This window comes from Somniosus microcephalus, chromosome 3 (assembly GCF_052327205.1).
Source record: "Somniosus microcephalus isolate GS21.2 chromosome 3, FLI_Smic_1.0, whole genome shotgun sequence".
NCBI lineage: Eukaryota > Metazoa > Chordata > Chondrichthyes > Squaliformes > Somniosidae > Somniosus > Somniosus microcephalus.
Genome location: NC_140989.1, coordinates 262,034,874 through 262,047,171, shown reverse-complemented (window position 1 = coordinate 262,047,171; position 12,298 = coordinate 262,034,874).

Genomic DNA, 12,298 nt, shown 5'->3' with positions numbered 1-12,298 from the left:
GCTGAAGTGCATCTTGTAGATGGTACACACTGCAGCCACAGTGCACCGGTGGTGGAGGGAGTGAATGTTTAAGGTGGTGGCTGGGGTGCCAATCAAGTGGGCTGCTTTGTCCTGGATGGTGTCAAGCTTCTTGAGTGTTGTTAGAGCTGCACTCATCCAGGCATGTGGAGATTATTCCATCAAGCTCCTGACTTGTGCCTTGTAGATGGTGGAAAGGCTTTGGGGAGTCAGGAGTTGAGTCACTCGCCTCTGACCTGCTCTTGCTGCCACAGTATTTATGTGGCTGGTCCAGTTAAGTTTCTGGTCAATGGTGACACCCAGGATGATGATGGTGGGCGATTTGGTGATGGTAATCCCATTGAATGTCAAGGGGCGGTGGTTAGACTCTTGTTGGAAAAGGTAATTGCCTGGCACTTGTGTGGCGCAAATGTTACTTGCCACTTATCAGCCCAAGTCTGAATGTTGTCTAGGTCTTGCTGCATGCAGGCACGACTGCTTCATTATCTGAGGAGTTGCGAATGGAACAGTGCAATCATCAGCGAGCATCCCCACTTCTAACCTTATGATGAAGGGAAGGTCATTGATGAAGCAGCTAAAGATGGTTGGGCCTAGGACACTGCCCTGAGGAACTCCTACACTGATGGCTTGGGGCTGAGATGATTGGCCTGCAACAACTGCAACCATCTTCCTTTGTGCTAGGTATGACTCCAGCCAGTGGAGAATTTTCCCCCCTGATTCCCATTGACTTCACTTTTACTAGGGTGCCTTGATACCACACACGGTCAAATGTTGCCTTGATGTCAAGGGCAGTCACTCTCAGCTTGCCTTTAGAATTCAGGTCTTTTGTCCATGTTTGGACCAAGACTGGAATGAGGCCTGGAATGGTCCTGGCGGAACCCAAACTGGGCATTGGTAAGCAGGCTATTGGTGAGTAAGTGCCACTTAATAGCACTGTCGATGACCATTTCCATCACTTTGCTGATGATTGAGAGTAGACTGATGGAGTGGTAATTGGCCAGATTGGATTTGTCCTGTTTTTTGTGGACAGGACATACCCGGGCAATTTTCCACTTTGACGGGTAGATGCCAGTGTTGTAGCTGTACTGGAAAAGCTTGGCTAGAAACACGGCTGGCTCTGGAGCACAAATCTTCAGCACTACTACCAGGATGTTGTCGGGTCACATAGCCTTTGCTGTATCCAGTGCACTCAGCCATTTCTTGATATCACATGGAGTAAATCAAATTGGCTAAAGACTGGTGTCTGTGATGGTGGGGACCTCAGGAGGAGGCCGAGATGGATCATCCACTCGGCACTTCTGGCTGAAGATGGTTGCAAATGCTTCAGCCTTGTCTTTTGCACTCATGTGCTGGGCTCTGCCTTCATTGAGGATGGAGATGTTCATGGAGCCTTCTCCTCCTGTTAGTTGTTTAATGGTCCACCACTATTCATGACTGGATGTGGTAGGACTGCAGAGCTTTGATCTGATACGTTGGTTGTGGAATCACTTAGCTCTGTCTATAGCATGCTGTTTCTGCTGTTTAGCATGCATGTAGTTCTGTGTTGTAGCTCATTATTAGGTATGTCTGGTTCTGCTCCTGGCATGCTCTCCTGCATTTCTCTTTGAACCTGGGTTGGTCCTCTTGTTTGACGGTAATGGTGGAGTGAGGGATATGCTGGACCATGAGGTTACAGATTGTAGTGGTATAAAATTCTGCTGCTCATGGATGCCCAGTCTTGAGCTGCTAGATCTGTTCTGAATCTATCCCAATTAGCACAGTGGTAGTCCCACACAACACGATGGAGCGTGTCCTCAGTATGAAGATGGGACTTCGTCTCCACAAGGATTGTGCGGTGGTCACTTCTACCAATACTGTCATGGACAGATGCATCTGCGACAGGTAGATTGGTGAGGACGAGGTCAAGTAGACTTTTCCCTTGTGTTGGTTCTCTCACCACCTGCCACAGGTCTAGTCTGGCAGCTATGTCCTTCATGACTCGGCCAGCTCTGGTGGTGCTACCAAGCCACACTTGGTGATGGACACTGAAGTCCCCCACCCAGAGTACATTCTGTGCCCATGCTACCCTCAGTGCTTCTTTCAAGCGGTGTTCAACATGGAGGAGTACTGCTTCATCAGCTGAGGGAGGGCAGTAGGTGGTAATCACAGGAGGTTTCTTTGCCCATGTTTGACCTGATCCCGTGAGACTCCATGTGGTCCAGTGTCAATGTTGAGGATTCCCAGGGTCATTCCCTCCTGACTGTATACCACTGTGTCACCATCTCTGGTGAGTCTGTCATGGCTATGGGACATATCCAGGGATGATGATTGAGGAGTCTGGGACGTTGACTGAAAGTGAGTATGACTATGTCAGGCTTTTGCTTGACGAGTCTATGAGACAGCTCTCCCAATTTTGGCACAAGTCCCCAGATGTTAGTGAGGATGACTTTGCAGGGTCGACTGGGCTGAGTGTACCTTTGTCATGTCTGGTGCCTAGGTCATCTGATAAAATTAGAGTTGTAACTCAAAGTAAACATCTGGTTTACAGATGTAGACATTCAGAAAAGGATCACTTAATTTCTAGAACTATGATTGTGCTTCCTTAATGCAGTACAAAGACTGCTCAATTGATGGCTATTTTGTTAATAAGAGCAAGTGAATGATGAATAAGATGCCAGATATGGAAAACAGGGAGAAGTTCGAGCACCCAAGGAAAACCCTATGGGCTGTATTATGAGTGATTAGTGAAGAGAAAGATGAAAACAGCGCAGAACCCACTCAACATCTGAGATGAGAGCAAAGCCAAGCAGGAGTCATATTTTGCTAAAATAATCATCAGTTATGTTGCTATAACAAACAAAATATCCTTTGATAAATTAAATACTCCCTTGGGAGGCTTGTAGAGAAATTGGGCTTCACCATTCTTTGTTCATGAAAGTTGGTATATCTATTAATAAATTAATTGTAAATTCTGTTTCTGTTGTAAAGTGATGCTGCGTAATCATTTTGAAGTCTGTGGGGATTATATTCAGTGAAACAGACGTAGCTCAGAAAACTTAAGTCTTATTGAATCATTGGTGGAATATATGGATATGTGTAGTGCATTTCTCCCAATGCCTGTGGCAAGGTGAGCAAAAAATTTAGCTGACCTTTTTGAAGAATCTTTGGAATATACAAGTTTTTGACAACATTCAGAAGGCATCTGTGAACCTTTTGAATACAAGGGCTGTGCCAGAGGCTGTGTTGGAAGGAACTCCCTTGGAGGATGAGGCTTATGTGGTAAAAGAGAGAACAAGATCATTTGATCTTGGCCAATTCATCACTTGGTTCCCAAATGGCTTTATGAACAGGAAGGCAATGTTGGCTTGTGTCGACTTGAGGGTAAGAATCTGAAACAAAAAGAAGTTTGAAAATGAGGATCTTTGTCAAAAAGATAATAGTATCAAAAGGATAACATTTGGATAAAGCATCCAAATAATCAACATTTGTTTGTTCACAAGTAATCAGAAATGCTGTCCAAATCTTTACAAAAATTGGGGCACTAACCCTGTGCAGAAAGTGTTGGACTAGTCCTATTTGCAATCGTTGTAAGAGGTAAAGAATAACTGCTGACTGGTGGCTGTCCTATTGTAGAAAAACAATATTAATTCTGTTGTTAAGTGGATGCATCACAAGTAATACGTTTACATGGACACTTGAAGTATGAACTATAACTCTTCATGAAAGGTAAGAACTAATCAGATTGGGTTGAGTCTGCAAAGATGGAAACAGTGGCCGAAATTTTCTTGGGTGTCAGCGGGCGGGATCGGTGGCAGGTCGGGTGGGAAAGTGGCATTTTTTGGCAGCGGGTCGGGAACCCACTGTCGACCCACCGCAATGCGCTTTTTCCAATGCTGGGTCTGTCAGCGCTGAGCAGACCCGACAGGCAGCGGCGGGTGACCCAATTAAACTAATTATAATTTACTTACCAGACCCATAACAGGCTTTTTTACCTTACTTTTTAACTTTAACTTCATGGCCACGGGAACCACGCTGTTCAGTGACCATGTCTGTCAACCTGAGGTGGGAGTTCAGTGGCCATTGCTCCAGCTGATTAATTGACAACTTCAAATATACAGTAAAAGCTCCCACCTGACAGAGATCACTTTCCTCAGCCACAAGCTGTTACTGCATTTCCACGACAGATTCAGAATGCTGCAAGTCTTTCCACAAGTCTCCATCCAGTCTCACCTCATTACCTCTCTCACCATTGACAGATTGTTTCTGTCATCTGTACTTCACCTGCCATCTATTCCATTAGCATGGGTGCCCTTTATACTGTCCCACCTTGGTCCTCAGAATCAGTCCACGATGAGCCCCAACACCAGCAGCACCAGGCACACCAGCAGCACCAACAGCAACCTTTTCCGCAATCACCTGATGCTGCACAGGACACAGGACATCAGCACCTGAACATATTGCTGCCCGGGAGGTCAGGAATGGCCTCATCATGGCTAGATTTACTTCACTTGATGCTATACACCCTGGCTGCCACATGATGCGCCAGGTTGGCACCACCCCACACCAACACCATAAAGCATCCCTACAATGCCCCAGCCATTCCTTTCACACTCATCACCATTGCGGGATGGGGGGGGGGGGGTGGGTGCCATTATGTCTCACCTTTCACTGCAACTCACTAAGCCACTTCCAAAGGTGCACACAAATCTATCCAAGTCCGGAAAGTGTTGAAAATAATGATTTCAATGTTATCAGAAACTTTACATGGACATTGCATAAAACGCCCAAGTGCCGACCCTTGTGTTGTTAGTTGGTATGATTGCACTAGGATGAGGGTGAGTGTGAGGGGTGGCTAATGAGATGGGGATGTGATAATGTAGATAGAGAGGGATGGGTGGAGGTGCAAGGTATGTTGGTGTGAGTAAAGATGTGCAGGAGTAGGGTAGGGAAGGCAGAGTGATGGGGATGTGCTGAGAGGCACAGCAGGATGAGGTTGAGTGTGGCTCTGTACTAACGTTTCGTGATCTAATGAAATCATTGAAACGTTTGTGCCACTGCACCCAGGCCTTCCTGACCACATCCCTGCTTGTGTCCTCCTGTGCAATGTGCAACCAGGCTGTCTTGGTCTCCTGAGGAGGTCTCTTTTGTCCATCAGAAGGGAAAGGGACCTCCCTGCGTACTCTGACTCCCTCCATAAGCATATGGAGGGAGGTCGTGGGAGAACCTGGGTGCAGCTCTCTGCTTCTGTGCAGTGTTTGTCAGTCTTTGCAGCACTTCAATGCTGTAGAACACTAACAGCACAAATGTCAAAAGAAAGTAGACCATGGTCCCTTTAAGGAAACCGGCTGATAACACATCATGAATGACGTCACCAGACCCGCTTCCTCTAATTGGCCCAGGAAACGTGCTGGGCAGGCTTAACAAGCCTTATAAACGTAAATTCATTTTAGGCAGCGGGATGGAGCCAGAAGCGGGGCTGTGACCCACCACCGACATCGCCTGCCCTGGGCCTGCCGAAGTAAGGAAAATCCCTGCCAATGTATTTATGAAAGGAGATATCTTGAGAAGTGAAACAGGATAACAGATTCACTTGACAGTCTGCTGGACCAGAAGACTTTGTTGCAGTTGAAAGCACACATGGTTAATCACAGTGGATCTATATGTTTTATATTTGGTTTTTATCTGGATAAATGTGAGAAATATTTAAATGAGAAATTGAAAAGGAGTTTGTACATCTTCTTGTTTTCTAGATGATTGACTTACTCATGAATCATTAAAGTCCTCATTATTATCAGTCTTAATTTGACTAATTCAAAACTATGATACAAGTCAATGGGCTGGATTTTCATTGAGGAGGCGGGACTACAACTTTCGCGGTTGTAGTCCCGCCTCCATTGAGTTGTAGCCAACCCACGTGATTTTGACTTGATTGACCTTGTTGAGCCCGCCCAGTGGGCTCGGCAGGCCAATTCAGGGCCACCCGGCAACAGGTGACGTCACAGTTTGACATTCATTTGTCAAGACCTTTTGACAGATGAAATTTCAGGGTTTCACAGCTGTTTGAAGCTGTCAAACACTGACAATCTGTACTCCCAAGTTAATTCCTTCCTCTCAGGATGATTTAGAGGTCTCTCCAGAACAGAAAGCTGAATGCTGCAATTTTTGACAGATCGCGGCCATTCGGCTTTCTGTGCCGGTGAGATGAGGGACTCCCGAGACCTGAAGGAAGGAAGGCTGTAAAGGTAATTAAAACTTCTTTAAACACTTTAAACACACCAAACACACTTAACTCTGCACACATGCACCCATCACTCACCTGAAATTCGGACATCTCGACCCCTTCAGCCCGACGGCCCGCCTCGCTAACTTGGTGTGGTTTGGAGCCGTCCGGAATCCCACACTTCAAGAATGAAAATAGGGATTAGGCTAAAAACTGCCTGTTAACTACCTGTTAACAGGCAGTTAATTGGCACTAATCCCCTTCCCGCCTTGGGGAGGCGGGTCCTGGTGCGAGTCGGGTACCTGCCTCCTTTGAAACCGGCATGGAGGCGGGTTGGGGGCGGGATGGGTTCGTGCCCCCCGATTTCGGGATTTTAACCCCCCACATGCCTCCAATCCCGCCTCCATGGTCCAATGAAAATCCTGCCCAATGACTATATATTGGCCCAGAAATTCGGGTCGGGGGCTTCCCGCGGGTGTAAGCCCCCGACCTGCACTTACCTTGCGCTGTGGGCCCGCGTGGGATTCCGATCCTGGGCCTGCTCCAACTGCCGGCGCGCAGTGCTTGCGTATCCTAGGGGCGCAGTTAGTTCGATGCGTCCCCTGGGATCACGTGGGCCATGGGGAGCCAATCGGAGCAGGGAAATGCCCATTCATAAGTTTGACAGGAAGAGCTGTCAAAACTTAGAAATACTGCGGGCCCCAAAACATCACTAAATCTTCAAATACATTTTTAAAAAACATCACATTTTTAAAATAAACTATAAATTACATGAAATAACTTTTAAACAATAATTTAAATTTTTGATTTTTTTAAAAAATTTTCTATTGGGGCTAAAAATAAACTTACCCTTCTTTAAAGTATTTAAAAATAATAAACCTGTGGAAAAAATGTTTTAATTTTAATTAATTTACCACTTACCTGGTAAAAAGCAAGCCTTACGTCTGCTTTTTAAATGTGTAACTTCTGGAGACTTACCCTCCCAGGAAAACCTGTAAAAAAAATGTAAGTTCAATGCGCACGCGCAGCCTCTTCCGCACACGCGTTCGACCTCTGAACACCTTCTTTCAGGGGAACTGTAAGGGCCGGTTTCCCACGCATGCGCAGTGCATGCAGGAAACCGGCAATTCCATTGGGCTTACAGGTGAGTACCCCATGCGTACTCACCTGTGGAGACCCGAATTTCTGGGCCATTATATTGACAATAATACCCTCTGCTTACTAATGGTTCAATGTTTGAGGGCCTGGCAACTATGATCAGCCACTAACCTCAAATTACCAAAATAGTTATTTACTGTTCTTCTGTGAGAGATAGTTTAATCATAAACATATCTACAGGTAAGCTAGCTAGTTTTGGATCATAGAATCCAGTTGCCATTTGGGCATGAGACACGTGCACAGCTTTAAACCATCAATTGCATGCTAGTGATTACCTTATTGAGCAATATGCCAGAATAACCATTGCAATTTAAATATTGGTGTTCTTGCTGCTTATATTGTTTATATAAGCAAGATTTACACTCAAAACCAAATATATTGATCATATATAAACGGGAAGTAGCTATTGGAGCATCTAAGGATGTAAAGTGAACCTATTTGATTAATATGTAATAAAGGCAAATATGCAGTGCTTCAGATGCAAAAGTAATTATCACAGTAAAATTATATTATATAAAGGCACAATATATATGTATATATATATAATATATATATATATATAATTGGCTACTATTCTAACCCCAGTGTCAAATGTTCAGGATGCAACAATTAATGTACTTATCAACTGAGATTGCCTGGAGAGCTTTAAAAAAAACTCATCAGCTTTCATGTACATCCTCAATAAGCTCAATTGGCTGCAAACAATCTTAAAATTTGTCATAACCTCAAGAGACTTTTGATTATTAGAGACAGTTTAGAAAATAAAATTGAGTAACCTTAGTTCAATAATGAAGCAAAATGAATAGTTATTGAGTTGTGGAACATCAACATTTCAGTTAACATTTAGTTTCATCTTGTACCAGATCTTGCTTGTGTGCAAAACCATTTTTTTAAATTTTTACTTAAATTGCATCTTTGAGTTGAAAAATATGGAATATAAAGAGAAAATCAGATGAAGCAAAAAGGACTGTTCTGCACTGCACAAAGTAGAACCTATGCTAACAGCTTTGGAGATGAATTTAGGACAAAACTGACAGTATATCATGTCTTGCACATATTTTCAAGATTGCTGCTGTAACTCTCTGTCCAGTTCTTGTTACTGGAAATATAACAGAAGACAAAAAAATCACCAGTCTGAAATTCTCTTGAGGATTTGTAGAATACAAATATGCCAGCACAAGCAACCTAAAAACTAGATTGATCGAAGAAGGTTTGCATGGGTTTGATGTCTAGGCCTCATGCACATAAGAAATTTGAGGATTTCTGCTGATTCTTAAGATCAGATTCAGAAAATAAAGGGGAAAAAATACCAAAGTCTTAACTTTAAAACATAAATATGAAGGATAAAAGTCTTACCAATGTACGTACTACAAGGAGAACTAAAATCAAGTATGGCATAAAGACTCAAATGTGGAGCTTTTTATTCATCATGGTAAGATATATAAAATAGTGTGCAGAATCTTTAACTGACTATATTGGTTTGATAATGCAGTACTATAATGCTGTTCAAAGGAGTCATGATCAAACTACTTTTAGATGCTGAGAGATTGTTTCCCCTGACTGGAAAGTCTAGAACTAGGGGTCATAGTCTCAGGATAGGGGGTCGGCCACTTAAGACTGAGATGAGGAGGAATTTCTTCACTCAGAAGGTTGTGAATCTTTGGAATTCTCTGCCCAAAGAGCTGTGGATTCTGAGTCTTTGAGTATATTCAAGGTTGCGATCGATAAATGTTTGGACTCTAGGGGAATCAAGGGATATGGGGATAGGGGAGGAAAGTGGAGTTGAGGTCGAAGATCCGCCATGATCTTATTGAATGGCGGAGCAGGCTCGAGGGCCCATATGGCCTACTCCTGCTCTGAATTCTTATGTTCTTATGTTGTGCTCTGGTCAGATCACACCTTGAGTACTGTGTCCCCATCTGGTCATTGGGAGACATGGAAGAGTCAGTGCAGAGAAGTGCCACAAGGCTAATCCCTGGTGTTAGTGAATTGCATTTTTCCAGCTAATCTAAGAACCAGTTTTATACCAAAATGGTTCTAAAACTTAGTATATTTGTAAATTTTCCCATGAAAATATTTGCTAGTAAATTCACTAAGATTGACTACAATGATACCAGAGATCAGAGGCTTTAGTCATGAGGAGAGACGAGAGAAACTGAGGCTTTTTCATTAGAACAGAGAGGTTTCAGAAGAGATCTGATAGAGGTGTTCAAAATTAAGAAGGGTTTTGATAAATTGTGAAAAACTTTTCCCACTGGTTGGTGAGCTGGTAACTACAGAGCATAAATTTACAATTCCCAAAAGAACAAAGGGAGATGTTCAGAGATTTTTTTAATATGTCGATGATTGTTCGGTCATGGAATGCTCTATCATAAAGAGTGGTGGAAGCAGAATCCATAATAATTGCTTTTAAAAAGGAAGTGGATAAATATTTGCAGAAGTAAACATTTTAAACTTTATAAAAAGAGGACAGAGGAATGGGGTGCAATGGGCCGAATGGCCTCCTACTATACTGAAAACTCTATGGTCCTATCAGATAGTAAATGGTATGTAAAAGGTAAATCCAGAAAATGAATTAAATTGAGACAAGGGGTCACAGGTTCAAACTAGGAAAAGGCAAATTTAGAACTAATATCAGGAACTTTTTCTTCACACAGTGATCAGTTTATGGAATGAACTTCCAATATAGTGAAGGTGAAAATCCTGGAATTGTTTAAGAACAATTGGAAACCACTGCAGCATCCAATTGGTACTTCAATGATTAGATGGATTGAATGGCTTCTCTCATCCATCATTAGAATCATAGAAGTTTACGGCACAGAAGTAGGCTATTCGGCCCATCATGTCTGTGCTGATGGAGGAGAGCAAGCGAGAGAACATGCAAAAGGAAACACACACTCACTCTCCATCTCGCATGCGAGTATGCACAGAGAAAGTGCAATGGGAGCGCAAGCATGAAAGAGAGCAAGCCTGCACTGTCTCATAGAATCATAAAAAGTTACAGCACGGAAGGAGGCCATTTCGGCCCATCGTGTCCGCGCCGGCCAACAAAGAGGTATCCAGCCTAATCCCACTTCCCAGCTCTTGGTCCATAGCCCTGCAGGTTAGAGCATCCCAAGTGCACATCCAAGTACTTTTTAAATGTGGTTAGGGTTCCTGCCTCTACCACCCTTTCAGGCAGTGAGTTCCAGACCCCCACAACCCTCTGGGTGAAGAAATTTCCCCTCAAATCCCCTCTAAACCTTCCACCAATTACTTTAAATCTGTGCCCCCTAGTTTCTGACCCCTCTGCTAAGGGAAATAGGTCCTTTCTATCCACTTAATCTATGCCCCTCATAATTTTATACACCTCAATAAGGTCTCCCCTCAGCCTCCTCTGTTCCAAGGAAAACAGACCCAGCCTATCCAGTCTTTCCTCATAGCTAAGATTCTCTACTCCCGGCAACATCCTTGTAAATCTCCTCTGTACCCTCTCTAGTGCTATCACATCTTTCCTGTAATGTGGTGACCAGAACTCAGTACTCTAGCTGTGGCCTAACTAGTGTTTTATACAGTTGTAGCATAACCTCCCTGCTCTTATATTCTATGCCTCAGCTAATAAAGGAAAGTATCCTGTATGCCTTCTTAACCATCTTATCTACCTGTCCTGTTACCTTCACGGATCTGTGGACATGCACTCCAAGATCTCTCTGTTCCTCTACACTTCTCAGTACCCTACCATTTATTGTGCATTCCCTTGCCTTGTTAGCCCTCCCTGGTTCTGATAAGTGGATAAAGTAGGAGGATGTACTGTGTTCCCAGTGGAGGTATGTCAAAGTTTTCTTTATCATGTTTACCTGGTTAACTGGTTGAAAGTGATAACAATTCATGACTTACTTGACAGTTAAGACCTCAAATCTGTAACATGTAAACCAATTATTTTACTAATCTGTTAATTGGATATTTGACTTTATGGGGTAAAATTTACACTTAAGGTCTGCAGAATGCAACAAATGAAGATTAAAATGTTTTTTTTTAAACACTTTATAGAAAAGATCCCTTTTCTTTTTACTTAAATTGCATCTTTGAGTTGAAAACTAAGGAATATATCTCCCTTTCTGTGAGACTGGAAGCATTACGGGAAAAATAGGGACATTGGCAAAGGAGGAACTGACGCAAATCAATATCTCTAAGGATATGGTGTTAAGGAAGCTAAAGGGATTGAAGGTGGACAAATCCCCAGGGCCTGATAACATGCATCCTAGGGTACTGAAGGAGGTGGCCCTAGAGATAGCGGATGCACTAAGGATGATTTTTCAGAATTCATTAGACTCGGGAACAGTGCCGATGGATTGGAGGGTAGCTAACGTTACCCCACTATTCAAAAAGGGGGGTAGGGAAAAAGCAGGTAATTACAGACCTGTAAGCCTTACATCAGTTGTGGGCAAAATGCTGGAGTCCATCATTAAGGATGAAATAGCGGAGCACTTAGCAAATGGGGACAGGATAGGACAGAGTCAACATGGATTTACAAAGGGTAAATCGTGCTTGACTAATCTATTGGAATTTTTTGAGGGAGTAACTGGTAGAATAGATGGGGGAGAGCCAGTAGATGTGGTGTACCTGGACTTCCAAAAGGCCTTCGATAAGGTCCCACATAAAAGATTAGCATGGAAAATTGAGGCTCATGGGATAAAGGGGAAAGTTTTGGCGTGGATAGGGAACTGGCTGTCAGATAGAAAACAGAGAGTTGGAATAAACGGCTCATTTTCTGAATGGCAGGCAGTAACAAGTGGGGTACCACAGGGATCTGTCCTGGGCCCCCAGCTGTTCACAATTTACATTAATGACCTGGATCAGGGAGTCGGATGCAGCATTTCCAAATTTGCAGACGACACTAAACTAGGAGGTGGGGTGGGCTCAGAGGAAGAGACCAGGAAGCTC